This window comes from Medicago sativa, chromosome 1 (assembly GCF_051527215.1).
Source record: "Medicago sativa cultivar Bolivia chromosome 1, Bolivia_mono, whole genome shotgun sequence".
NCBI classification, from domain to species: Eukaryota; Viridiplantae; Streptophyta; class Magnoliopsida; order Fabales; family Fabaceae; genus Medicago; species Medicago sativa.
The window spans coordinates 38392126-38405644 of record NC_140749.1 but is presented as its reverse complement, the minus strand read 5'-3'; the positions used below and the strand labels follow the sequence as shown (position 1 = coordinate 38405644).

Here is a 13519-nt window from a genome sequence, read left to right as displayed (position 1 = left end):
TCATCGTAGACATGGGGGAAGAAGAGAGAAAACAATAAAATAAATTGCGAGAAAGAAATAAAAGAACTTTATTGAAATAATTCACTAAAATATTCTGAGAAGAGGTGAATGTTTATGATTGAATGCTACTCTATTTATAGATTTACAATTGACTTAAAATCTAAGCAACTATAAGGGCAAATCAGTAAAGCTGCAATGGGGTAACTTGGGCTCGAAGAAAAGCAGCAAAAGAGGCTTCTGGAGGGTGGCACGGCCGTGCCACATGTTGGCACGGGCCGTTCCAAGCTTCTGACTTGGGGAGATATAATTTTGTCTCCGTATCTTCGTATTTTCGCACTGTATTTGCTCAGGTCCTCTTTCTTTTGCTCCAAGACACCGTCCACCATATATTCGTTCCTAAAATAAAATAAAAAGCAATTTGAAGTAAAAGATTCAAAACGGAAATAAATTTGCAATAAAATCAAATCAAATCTTTAATAAAATTAAACTAAATAATGCATTAAATTAGACTAAATTATGACTCATCAAACTCCCCCACACTTGAATCTTTGCTTGTCCTCAAGCAAAAGACAATAGACAAAGCATCAAGAAAAAGATTAATTATGGCAATGCAATTGAAAACAACATGTCTCCTTGAAAGTTTTGTTTCAAGTACACTAATCACAATTTCAAACATTCCTCGTGAACCTATTCAACCCAACAACAAGTTTTAAGTGAGTGTGTGTGTGTGCAGTCCAACCCTTTTCTTGCTCCTGTATAAGACAGATATTATGAGGAACATGTTCTATCCCTAGTGCTAAAGTAACCGAGAAAAGTCATTTCTTCATTTCATATAAGAGTGATGGGAATTTAGTTAAAATTAAATTAGATTAACAATTTGAGCACAAAGGGGCTGCAGGTGCTTAGGGGCTATCTATCCTCATAGGAAGTCTTTTTGGATGTAATTGTCCTTTCCCCCTAGATTCAAAATCACCCTAAGCAGTGCTGCAAAATTTTTATTTTATCTCCGCGTAGGAAGTCTTTTTGGATGTAATTGTCCTTTCCCCCTAGCATTGATGAATTTATTTTCCTCATTTGAGGGATTTGGAACTTAAGTTCAAATTAGGGAGTCACCACCACAATTAGGAAGTTAGGGATTGTCCTTTCCCCCACATGTTGGTGCCATTCTCCCTCCCCATTTAACTTTAACAATTAAGAGAATATAACAATAAAGCACAATTGATTATTTTCCCACACAAACTTATACTACTTTTACTCTAAAGACTTTTAAGGGTCTAAGTTAACACTAAAGATAGAACGTGCTCCTTAAAATACCTACTCATACACTTGCTCAAAGATTGCAACTGGATGCTTTTCTCATTGGAGATCTTTCACAATAAAACAAGATGTGGGTATAGCAAGAACACAAAAAGCACAAGAAACCACTTTCATGTACAAGAAACAACCTTTAAAGAAGAGACAAAACAAAAAAATTTATGGCATATTTTACATTAAAAACAAGATACTAATCATGCCTTTCGCTATAAAAACAAAACAAAAGAATAAAGTTCAAGGGAGTTTGGAAACACTACGACTCTAGACACTTCCCCCCCCCCCCCCCCCCCCCCCCCCCACACACACACACACACACACACACACACACTTAGGGGAAGCATTGTCCTCAATGATTGAAAAGAAAAGAAAATTAAAAGAGAAGAAGAAGAAGAAGTAGAAGAAGAAGTAGAAGAAAGAGTAGGAGAAAGAGAGAAGAGAGAAGGGAAGATAGGAAGAGGAAAGCTCACAATTTATTGAGGTCCATAAGGAGGACCTTGGAGATGAAGGTGTTGCATCATCCGGCGGAGCATCTCATTGTTTTCTTGTGTTAAGCGGTTGCCCCTTTGAACATCATTCCTTAGTCCGGAGATTTCAACACCTTGCCTTTGTTTTTCGGTGCTCATTCTTTCAACTTCATTGTGAATCCATGCCCATCTTTGATCTTCATTGAGGTTATCGGTGTCATGGCCATGGTGCTCCTCTTGGTGCAAGTTAGAACTTCCTCCCACATCATGGTGCAAGTTAGCACCCTCTCCTTCATCAACCTCTTGCTCTTCAAGAACCTGCACATCATCATCATACAACAAATTCTCTTCCACCTCGGTGGTAGTCCGAGATGGGTTAGGTAGAAAAAACATTAATGGCACATTGAGCTTGAGTTGGTAATGGAGTGGTGGACGATATTTAATGAAATTCATAGCAATGAGGGTTTCTCGGTTAAGCCTATTATTTCCCTCAAATGATTTGATCCCCTCATCCTCACTCACACCAAAACACCTAGCTATGTATGTAATGATGCCACCCACCACTATGTCTCCCAGTGGCGGAGCCAGACCAAAACTTTTGGGGTGGCCGCCATCATCGGCCTTCCTCTTAAAGCGGTGTTGTCACAGAACCGAACCTGCAAAAAAAAAAACTGTCAAAACACTCCACAAGGCATGACAGCAGCCCCCCTGAAAAACCTGCTGCTACTTCACAAAAAATCGGCACCTATCTTTGGAGACATTCACGAGGATTTCAACACCACTCGTAATAAAGGCTAGTCGAAATATTGAGTCTATTCAAGCACCACTTCCACGAACAAAACCTTAATTTCAACCACTAATTCATCCTCCTCCTTCCTATTATTTCTAATAATAATACATTGTTACAATGTTAAATCAATTCTAATAACATTCAAATTTCATAACAAAAGCCAGTTTCAATTTCATTGAAATAACATACATGATTTCAAAATGGACCAATTTATATCTCACTTTTGTCCCATTCAATTTCAGCCTGTTTCCAAAATCAAATAACATTATAACAGTAACTCAGTAACAGTATAGCTCCCATAGTTCTCTACCATTGTCCATTATTCAATTTCGATTTCCTATTCTCCTTCAACAATCAACACAGTTTCAAAATCAATTTTTGCAATTCAGTTTTGATTTCTCATTTTCCCTTTTGTTTTTATTAGGGTTATGGGAAATTGAAGGTGAAACCAAATAAAAAACCAAATTCAACACCAAACAACACAGTAGAATTCGAAAATCAAAGTGAAAAGTTGAAATCTAAGCAGTAGGATTTTCACTTACAATTGTTAGTTAAGGTTTGTGCCTTTGTAGAGAGATGGGGAAGGACGAAATTGATACAGAGAGAAGAATCTGAGTGAACTGTGAAAGTGAGCATCGACGGAAGGATTAGAAATGGAGGGTGCCGCCGTCTCCGCATGAATGGCGGTCATCCATGAAGGAAGTCGCAATCGCCGTCGCCAGAGAGAAGAAGAAGATACGGGCTAATTCAGAGAAAATTTTCAGTATCTCTAAAGGGTATTTTTGTAATTTCATATATAGGATGGGGTGGCGGTGGCTCCCCCTTGCCACCCCCCAGTTCCGCCACTGATGTCTCCCTTACCGACTGGTCTAGTACCTACGAAGTCTAGGTAATCAATCAAATAGAAACAAGTGTTGACGGGGTGGTTGTAGAGCATTGCCCATAACATGAACAACTCATCGGTTCTAGTGTTTCCTAGCTCGGTTCTACCCCAAAAAGTGCAAGCCATTACCCTTTGAAGGTACCTAAGTACGGGGTTGTGAATGTTGCTAGCTTTGTTTGCCCTAGGGACATATGCATTAAGGCCGGTGATGCGTTTCCAAAAGGCTGCTAGTTCATAGTTATCCGGTTTTAGGCTAGGATCCCAATGATCATGAATATACCCCTCATTAGCAAAACCTAAGGCTTTACAAAAGTGCAGAAGAGACATATTATAATCGATGTTCAATAGTCGGAAGGTGATTCTATGGTTGGGGTTTTCAAAATTCAACTTATCTTTTGTAAAAACAATTGAGCTCAAAAATTCATAGGTGAAATTCTCATAACCCTGCATAGGTTCTAACATATCAGACCAACCCAGCCTTCCTATTAGCCTATAAACATCATCTCTAAGCCCTAGCACATTCAAATCGTAAGAATCAGGATATCTAGAAGGATGTAAGGGTTTAGAAATAAGAATTTTATACCTGTCCCTTTGTGAGTTGTCCTTAAACTTGATCCCATGATTCTTGACTTGTGCTTGCTTCTTTGAGGGAGGACCGGAAGAGCTTACTGGTTCCTTACAAATTCTTCTTGAAGCCATTGACCCTGGGTGTGGATTGGATTGAAGGTTTAGGGTTTGGGAAGATTTTTGGTGGAAAGGGTTGGTTTGGGGTTGGGGTTTATGTTTTAGTAAGTTTTATGGGTTTGGTTATGGAGATTGGTTGAGAATTTGTGGTTTTTGGGTTAGATTTTGAATGAATAGGGTTTTGGTGAATTATGGGTTTGGGTGGATGAAGGTTGTTGTTGATTGGTGGTTTGTGCTTAGGATGAAGTTTGTGATTGATTGGTGAAAGAATTGAGTGGATTGGTGAAGTTTTGAGGGAGATATGAAGGTTTGAAGATTGGTGGTTATGGAGGTTTAGAGAGAAGTTTGAGAGATGAAAGAGGTTTGTGTTTAAGAATGAATGGAGAAGAAGAGAAAAATTGGGGTTATACCACACTAGAGGTCGGGCACGGCCGTGCCAACCTTGGCACGGGCCGTGCCATCTTTCTGGACTTTGATGGCCTTTTCTGCTTTAAAAATCTGGCACGGCCGTGCCAACCTTAGCACGGGCCGTGCCAACCTTAGCACGGGCCGTGCTAACCTTCTGGACACAGGGGCTTCAAAACTTTCAACTTTTCTCGAATCATGCACGGACAATTACCTACAAAACACTTAAAACAAAGGAAAACAAACAAAATAAAGCAAATAAATGCGTGGGTTGCCTCCCACGAAGCGCTCTTTTATTGTCATTAGCTTGACGGTCAATAGGTTTCTCTATCCTATACCCAATCTTTTACGAAGGGACAATTGCATCAAACTGACACTATCTCCCAAGTCACACATGACTCTTTCTATTTTCTCTGATCCTATGACCCATGGTATGGAATAACGCTCTGGATCCTTAAGTTTAGATGGCAACTTATCTTGAATTATTTCAATTAGTTTTCTAAACTGCTCATCTAACTTGGACTCATCAAACCCTTGTGGTAAAGGAGTGTTTGGATTATATGGTGGTGGTATGTTAAGCTTTTCACTCTCTACTACAACTTTCTCACTGTTTGGTTTTTCACTCTCTACCCCAACCTCAATTGTCTTGGTTTCTACAACAGGGTCCTCTAATTGCTTATCATCCCTAAGTGTAATATCATTTATCGGGCCTTTGTGGTTGGTTTCAGTTTGACTCGGGAAGACTCCGGAGGGTTGTGGAGAAGAGGTTACTTGTTCGGTTACTTGAGGGATTTGAGTCTCAAGCATTTTGTTGTGAGTAAAAAGAGAATCCACTTTTGCGGAAGGCCTATTGAGATAGTCATTCAAAATTCCAGCTTTGACTTTAAACTCTTGGTTATGCCTAATGTTATCTAATTCAAATTTTTCTATCAAAAGTTCCAAGTCGGATTTTTGAGGGACTCTTTGGTTGTTTACAAAACCGGGTGGTGATGTTTGTTGTCCAAAAAGATTTTGAGGGGTTTGAAAAAAAATATTCCTAAACCCTTGATTATATTGAGCATAGTTTACTTGCTCGGGACTTCTAACAACACTACCTAGTTGACATTCAACACTAGTATGACCAAATATTTCATAATCCTTACAAGGTGGTGAAAGGGGGGAAAAGGTCCATTGGTAAAGGTTTTGAGTCATGCCTGAAATCAAAACAGTTAGAGATAGAATAGAAAAAATAGAGAGAAAGAGAGAGAGAGAGAGAGAGAGAGAGAGAGAGAGAGAGAGAGTGAGAGAGAGAGAGAGAGAGATTATAAGAGAAAGAAAAAGGAAAAGAAAAAGAAATAATATATATATATATAATTTTAGAAAAAAATATAAAAAGAAAAAGAAATATAATAAAATAAAATAAAGAAAAAGATTTTTTTTTTCAGTCTAATCGTAAAACAAATTAATCAAATTGCAATAACTCCCCGACAACGGCGCCAAAAACATGATAGGTCAAACCGCAAGTGCACGGTCTATCGAAGTAATAGTAGTAAAAGAGTATCGTTCCGCTAGGGAGTTGTTCAATTTAACTAACTTTAAAAGAATGATTAGAGGAGAAGAAAGTTTATAAAAAGGAGGTTTAATTGCTGAAGGTAAATAACAATAATAATAAAGAGCCTTGGGATTATTGGTTCGTCATAATAACAAACACTTTTCTAGACAAGACTTTAACTTCTAATTTCATGGTTTACACCTTAATTTCTAAAGACCGGTTTCCCTTTAGCCCCTCACCTTTCCGATGAAAGTCCGGTGATATTTTTCCCCTAGCAACCAAACCTATTTCGCTGACTTGATTACTATAAGATGCTTATAAGATTGAAACTACTTGTGTCTCAATAATTGCAAAGACCATTTCGCTGCCTTTGCAATTATTGTCTAGATTCACTTGTTCCAACATCAAAGCTCCGCTTTCGCATTATGAATTGATGTTTGGGATGATGGATTAACAATTATCAAACCCTCCACTTTCGCTTCTACAATTTGATAATGGTTAATTCATGTTAAAACGGTGAATCTAAATTAGAAATTATGGTTACATGAAATTAGGGTTAAAGCTCGGTTTGATTAGGATTATGTCATTAGACTTATCCAACAATCCCAAGACAAGAAGAAGTCTACTCACTCATGCTCATCATAGACATGGGGGAAGAAGAGAGAAAAGAATAAAATAAATTGCGAGAAAGAAATAAAAGAAATAAAAGAACTTTATTGAAATAATTCACTAAAATATTCTGAGAAGAGGTGAATGTTTATGATGGAATGCTACTCTATTTATAGCTTTACAATGGACTTAAAATCTAAGCAACTATAAGGGCAAATCAGTAAAGCTACAACAGGGTAACTTGGGCTCGAAGAAAAGCAGCAAAAGAGGCTTCTGGAGGGTGGCACGGCCGTGCCAAGCTTCTGACTTAGGGAGATATAATTTTGTCTCCATATCTTCGTATTTTCGCACTGTATTTGCTCAGGTCCTCTTTCTTTTGCTCCAAGACACCTTCCACCATATATTCGTTCCTAAAATAAAATAAAAAGCAATTTGAAGTAAAAGATTCAAAAAGGAAATAAATTTCCAATAAAATCAAATCAAATCTTTAATAAAACTAAACTAAATAATGCATTAAATTAGACTAAATTATGACTCATCATATTTCCATACTTTCAAACACCGTTTCTTGTTAGTTAATAATGATACTCATTCTAGTATTTTGCTTCTAGAAATTTCTAAACATTGGTACATGGGTTCTTGGAACGAGTAGATACATGACTAAACAAAATCATTTTAAAACTGAGTCTATAATAGTACTGCAGAACCACATGACGAGTCTCTATATCTTGAAAAAGGTTTTACAGCTCGCCCCAAACTTGACTATAACAAGTTGGTCCTGAAGTCTGTACGTCTTAAGCGAGCTTACTCGCTTACGACGTATCTCATCAGTTTCAACAATGTGAAATTTCGTTTTTTTTAAATAAACATCGTTCCCAAGTTCCTTAATACCTATCTTAACTTTAAAAGTTATAACATCCGGGCTTGACATTATTCTAGTAAGTATCGTTATCATTTAACAAGGATGGTATAACAGGGTATGTACTTCATCGTATATATCTCATGAACCGTATTCTCTTATCATAGCACATATTCTTCCTGACTAACCAACAGCTCTTCTACGCATTCGACATCACCAATTAGGCAACCCGATTACTTCATCTATGGTAACTCTAGTCTTTCTTGTCTTTCTGAAGTGAAGATACATTCTTCATACTTTTACCTTAATCCTCTCTGATTGTATAAGCATCTATACTTACTTATCATATCAAGGACTTCTCGTTCGTCACATAATGCTTCTTACTAAAACTGTATTACTATCTCGAACATTCTTCACGAAGGTTCATTTCCTACGAGGATAGATAGCCCCTAAGCATCTGCAGCCCCTTGTGCTTAATTGTTAAATTAATTCAATCTTAACTTAAATTCCCATCACTCTTATATGAAATGAAGAAAGGACTTTTCTCGGTTACTTTAACATTAAGGATAGAACTTATTCCTCATAATATCTGTCTTATACAGGAGCAAGAAAAGGGTTGGACTGCACACACACACTCACTTGAGACTTGATGTTGGGTAGAATAGGTTCATGAGAAGTGTTTGAAGTTGTAATTAGTGTACTTGAAGCAAAGCCTTTCTTTTGAGACATTTGTTCTTAATATTGCCATAATCAAATCTTTTGTTGCTGCTATGTCTGTTGCCTTTTGCTTGAGGACAAGCAAAGATTCAAGTGTGGGGGAGTTTGATGAGTCATAGATAGTCTATTTTATTTCTTTATTTAGTTTAGTTTTATTTAAGATTTGATTTGATTTTATTGCATTTTATTTCCTTTTAGAATATTTTACTTTAAATTGTCTTTTATTATATTTTAGGTACGAATATATGGTGGAAGGTGTCTTGGAGCAAAAGAAAGAGGACTGGAGCAAATACAGTACAAGAATACGAAGATACGAGACAAAAATATGTCTCTACCAAGTCAGAAGCTTGGCACGGCCCGTGCCAACATGTGGCACGGCCGTGCCACCCTCCAGGACCACTTTTGCTGCTTTTCTTCAAGCCCAAGTTACTCCGTTGCAGCTTTACTGTTTTGCCCTTATAGTAGCTTAGTTTCTAAGTCAATTGTAAAGCTATAAATAGAGTAGCACTCCATCATTCATCTTTTGTTCTTGGAATAAAAGTTCACTTTTATATTATTGCTCTTTTATATTACTGTTTTCTCTCTTCTTCCCCCATGTCTACAATGAACGTTAGTGAGTAGACTCTTCTTCGTCTTGGGATTGTTGAATAAGTCTAATGACGTAATCCGGATCAAGCCAAGCCTTAAACCCTAATTATATGTTACCTTAATTCCTAATCTAAATTCACCGTTTTAACATGAATTAATTATTATCAAACTGTGGAAGCGAACGCGGAGGGTTTGATAATGATTAATTCATCATCTTAGATATCAATTCATAAAGCGAACACGAAGCTTTGATATCCGAACAAGTGAATTTAGACAAGGTTTGCGAAACATGAGAATAGTCTAGCAAACCTTGGGACACATAAAGTTTCGATCTTCAAGGATCCCAAAGGCAATCACCCATGAGAATAGGTGTGGTTGTTGGAGGGATACACTCACTGACTTTGAGAGAAGCTGTGATATGCTAAAGAGAAACTTGTCCTTAGAAATTAGGATTAACGCATAATTATAAGTTTAAGGCTTGCTTGTGAAAAGATTCGTTGTTATGATGAACCAATAATCCCAAGGCTCTTTTATTATTATTATTGTTATTTACCTTCAGCAACTAAACCTCCCTTTTTATAATCTTTCTTCTTCCCTAATCATTATCAAAAAGTTAATCGAATTCATAACTCCCTAGCGGAACGATACTCTTTTACTACTATTACTTCGATAGACCGTGCACTTGCGGTTTGGCCTATCAAGTTTTTGGCGCCGTTGCCGGGGAGTTGTTGCAACTTGATTAACTTTTTTTTAACGATTAGACTGAAAAAAAAAAAATCTTTTTTTCGTTATTTTATCTTATTTTATATTTCTTTCTAAAAAAAAAAAAAATCTTTTCCGTTATTTTATCCTATTTTATTTTATTGTGTTTCTTTTTATATTTCTTTCAAAAAAAAAAAAATCTTTTGTTTTATCTTATTTTATTTTATTTTATTTTATTTCTTTCTTTCTCTATTTCTTCTTTTTCCTTTAACTTCTGGGGAAGATAATAACGATATGACTAAGGAACGCTCTCTCAAAGAGTATGCAATCCCTTCTTCAAATGAGTCATATGATGCTATTGTGTACCCAACGGTTGAGGACAATTTTGAAATAGAACCTGCACTTGTTCACTTAGTGCAGCAAAATCAATTTTTCGGATCACCCACTGAGGATCCGAATTTTCATATTTCAACCTTTTTAAGACTCAGTGGAACCTTGAATGCAAACCAAGAGGCCGTAAGGCTGCACCTCTTTCCTTTCTCCTTAGGGGGTAGAGCTAGTGCTTGGTTTCATTCATTGGAAATTGGTTCTATCTTTTCATGGCAACAAATGAAGCAAGTTTTTCTTGCCCGATTCTTTCCCTATGCTAAAACCGTCCAATTAAGGATTCAAATCACACAATTCACTCAAAAAGATGGAGAATCTCTTTATGATGCGTGGGAGCGTTTCAAAGAAATGCTTAGACTTTGTCCCCATCATGGTTTAAAGAATTGGCTTATTATTCACATTTTTTATAATGGTCTTTTGTATACCACAAAAATTTATGTTGATGCAGCTGCAGGTGGAGCTTTAATGAACAAGAATTACATAGAAGCATACTCCTTGATTGAAGACATGGCTCAAAATCATTACAAGTGGACCAACGAGAGAGCCATCACTAAATCTTCACCCTCCAAAAAGGAGGCAGGTATGTATGAAGTTTCTAACTATGATCACCTTGTCGTTAAGATTGATGCATTAACCCAAAAATTTGAAAAAATAAATGTTAGTGCCATCTCTTCTTCTTCTTCTTCTTCTGCATCTCCTTTTTGTGAAATTTGTGGTGAATTCGGCCATATTGGCATTGGTTGCCAACTAGGTAGTGTTGTTAGGAGTCCTGAGCAAGTAAACTATGCTCAATATAATCAAGGGTGTAGAAACAACCAAATTTTTTTTCAAAACCGTCAAAATCTTTTTGGACAACAAACAACACCACCTAGTTATGCAAACAACCAAAGAGTCCCTCAAAAATCCAGCTTGGAACTTTTTTTAGAAAATTATTGTATAAATCAATCCGAGCAGCTCCAAGAGCTTAAAAATCAAACTGAATTTTTGAAGGACTCTATTGGCAAACATACATCAGACTCCATAGTTACTCACAGTAAGATGATAGAAACTCAGACTTCTCAAGTACCCCAACAGGTGGCTACTCCCTCTCAAACCTCTGAAGTCCTTCTAGGACAAACCGAAACCAACCCCAAAGACCATATGAGTGCTATTATTAGGGATGGTAACCAATTAGAGGACCCCGTTGTGAAAATTAAGAACAATGAAGGAGAGCTAGGAAGTGATGAGCCTCAAAGTGAGAAAGCTATAGGAGAGAATGACAAGCCATTTGTTTCACCATCTCATGAGCCTGAAATTCCATTAACACAAGGGTTTGATGAGTCCAAGTTAGATGAGCAGTTTATGAATCTTATTAAAATACTTCCAAACAAATTGCCACCTAATCTTAAAAATCTAGGAAGTTTTTCCCTACCTTGTGTCATAGGATCTAAAACCTTTGAGAAAACCATGTGTGATTTGGGAGAGAATGTTAGTTTGATGCCATTGTCCCTTTCTGAACGATTGGGTATAGGATAGTTAAACCACTTTCTAACCGTCAAGCTAATGACTCTAAACGAGCGCTTCGTGGGAGGCAACCCATGAATTTTATTGCTGTTATTTTTGTTTTGTGTTATTTTAATTTGTTTTGTAGGTATTTGTCCAAATATGATGCAAAAAGGGGAAAGAAAGTTGAAGTCATTGACCAGAAACCAAACCAAAAAAAAATAAAAAAAAATTCTCAAAAAAAAAAAAAAAAAAAAAATTCTTCCCTCTTTTTACAGAAGCTTGGCACGGCCCGTGCTAATGTTGGCACGGCCGTGCCAACCTTTCAACCAAAAAAAAAAAATATTTTTTTTTTTGAAAAAAAAAAAAAATTATTTATTTTTTTATGTTATTCAAAACAACCTCTTTCATTCTTCCTCCATAACTCTCTTCAAACTTCACCAAACCATAATTTCTCCACCAATCTTCATCAATAAACTCAAAAACATTATTTAAACCCCAACCCCATCACTAAACCAACCTTTCGCACACAAAACCCTAACCTTCACCCAAAATCCACACCAAGTCAACTAAGGTCAATTGGAATCAAAGAAGAAAGGTAAGTAGACTGAAGACTTCAGAAGTGGTGCAACTAAGAAGCAATCAACAACTCATAATCATGGGATCCAAATCAAGGATTCCAAGCAAAGAAATAGGTACAATTCTCTAATCTCTAGAACTATCTATGCTTGCAGGTACTCTGATGATTAATGTTATGGATAGACTAGGAATGGATGAACATATGATTAGGCTGTTGAATAACACAACCCTGTGCTTAGGTACCTTCAAAGGGTTATGGCTTGCACCATATAAAGTAGGAAAGAGGTAGGAATGATGAGGATTGATGAGCTGTTGTTGTGGGCTATGCTTTATAACCATCGTATTAACATTTGCCATTATTTGCTTGATTATCTTGTTTTAATTGTTAAAAAGAAACTGGATGATAAGAGTGATATAATGGTAGGTGGAATCATCACTTTTCTTGCTAGGAAGTTTGGGGTGAGTGTGAACCAATGGATCAAGAGGATAGAGGGAAACTTTTGTCTAGACTTATATACTATCAATACTTTGTCCTCAGAACCCATGAACCTACTCACAATTACCAATATGAATGGAGAATTATTAGAGCTTATTGTTTGATTATTCTATCTAATCCGGACTTAACTATTCTGGAGGTGGTGGAAAATTTGTTTTATGTTGGTACTAACCCCCAGGTACATAATGATGGTGATGATGATGGTAATGAAGAAGAGGTAGGTACAAACTTGCACCATGAACAAGAAGTCGGTGGAAGATATAATGATGAACGGCGGGCATGAATGCAAACCAAAGTTCAAAGAATAAGCACCGAGCAACAAAAATAAGGTGTTGAAAGGAACACTGTCCAAAGGAGCAATCGAATAAATGAAGAAAACAATTAAATGCTCCAAAACATGATGCAACTCCTTCACCTCCAAAGTCCACTATGGACTTCAATAAAATTGTGAGCTTTCCTCTTCCTCTACTCTTCTTCTTCTTCTTCTTCTTCTTCTTCTTCTTCTTCTTCTTCTTCTTCTTCTTCTTCTTCTTCTTCTTCTTCTTCTTCTTCTTCTTCTTCTTCTTCTTCTTCTTCTTCTTCTTCTTCTTCTTCTTCTTCTTCTTCTTCTTCTTCTTCTACTTCTTTTTCTTCTTCTTCTACTTCTTCTTCTTCTTCTTCTTCTTTTATTTTTCTTTTTGAATCATTGAGGACAATGCTTCTCCTAAGTGTGGGGGGAGCCTAATAAAGTGTCTAGAGTCGTAGTGTCCCAAACTCCCTTGAACTTTATTCTTTTGTTTTGTTTTTATAGCAAGAGGCACGATTAGTAGCTTGTTTTTAATGTAAATATGGCATGAAAATTTTTTGTTTTGTCTCTTCTTTAAAGGTTGTTTCTTGTACATAAAAGTAGTTTCTTGTGTTTCTTGTGTTCTTGCTATACCCACATCTTGTTTTATTGTGAAAAATCTCCAATGAGAAAAGCACCCAGTTGCAATCTTTGAGCAAGTGTATGAATAGGTATTTTAAGGAGCACGTTCTATCTTTAGTGTT

At 36.7% G+C, this 13519-nt stretch overlaps 1 non-coding gene across 1 annotated transcript; it reads right to left on the bottom strand.

Moving 5' to 3' along the window:
• Nucleotides 1–10203: 10203 nt before the first annotated feature.
• Nucleotides 10204–10310, bottom strand: LOC146954817 (small nucleolar RNA R71). The gene has a single exon (XR_015025172.1). It is a non-coding gene; the product is annotated as a small nucleolar RNA R71 (small nucleolar RNA).
• Nucleotides 10311–13519: the final 3209 nt, after the last annotated feature.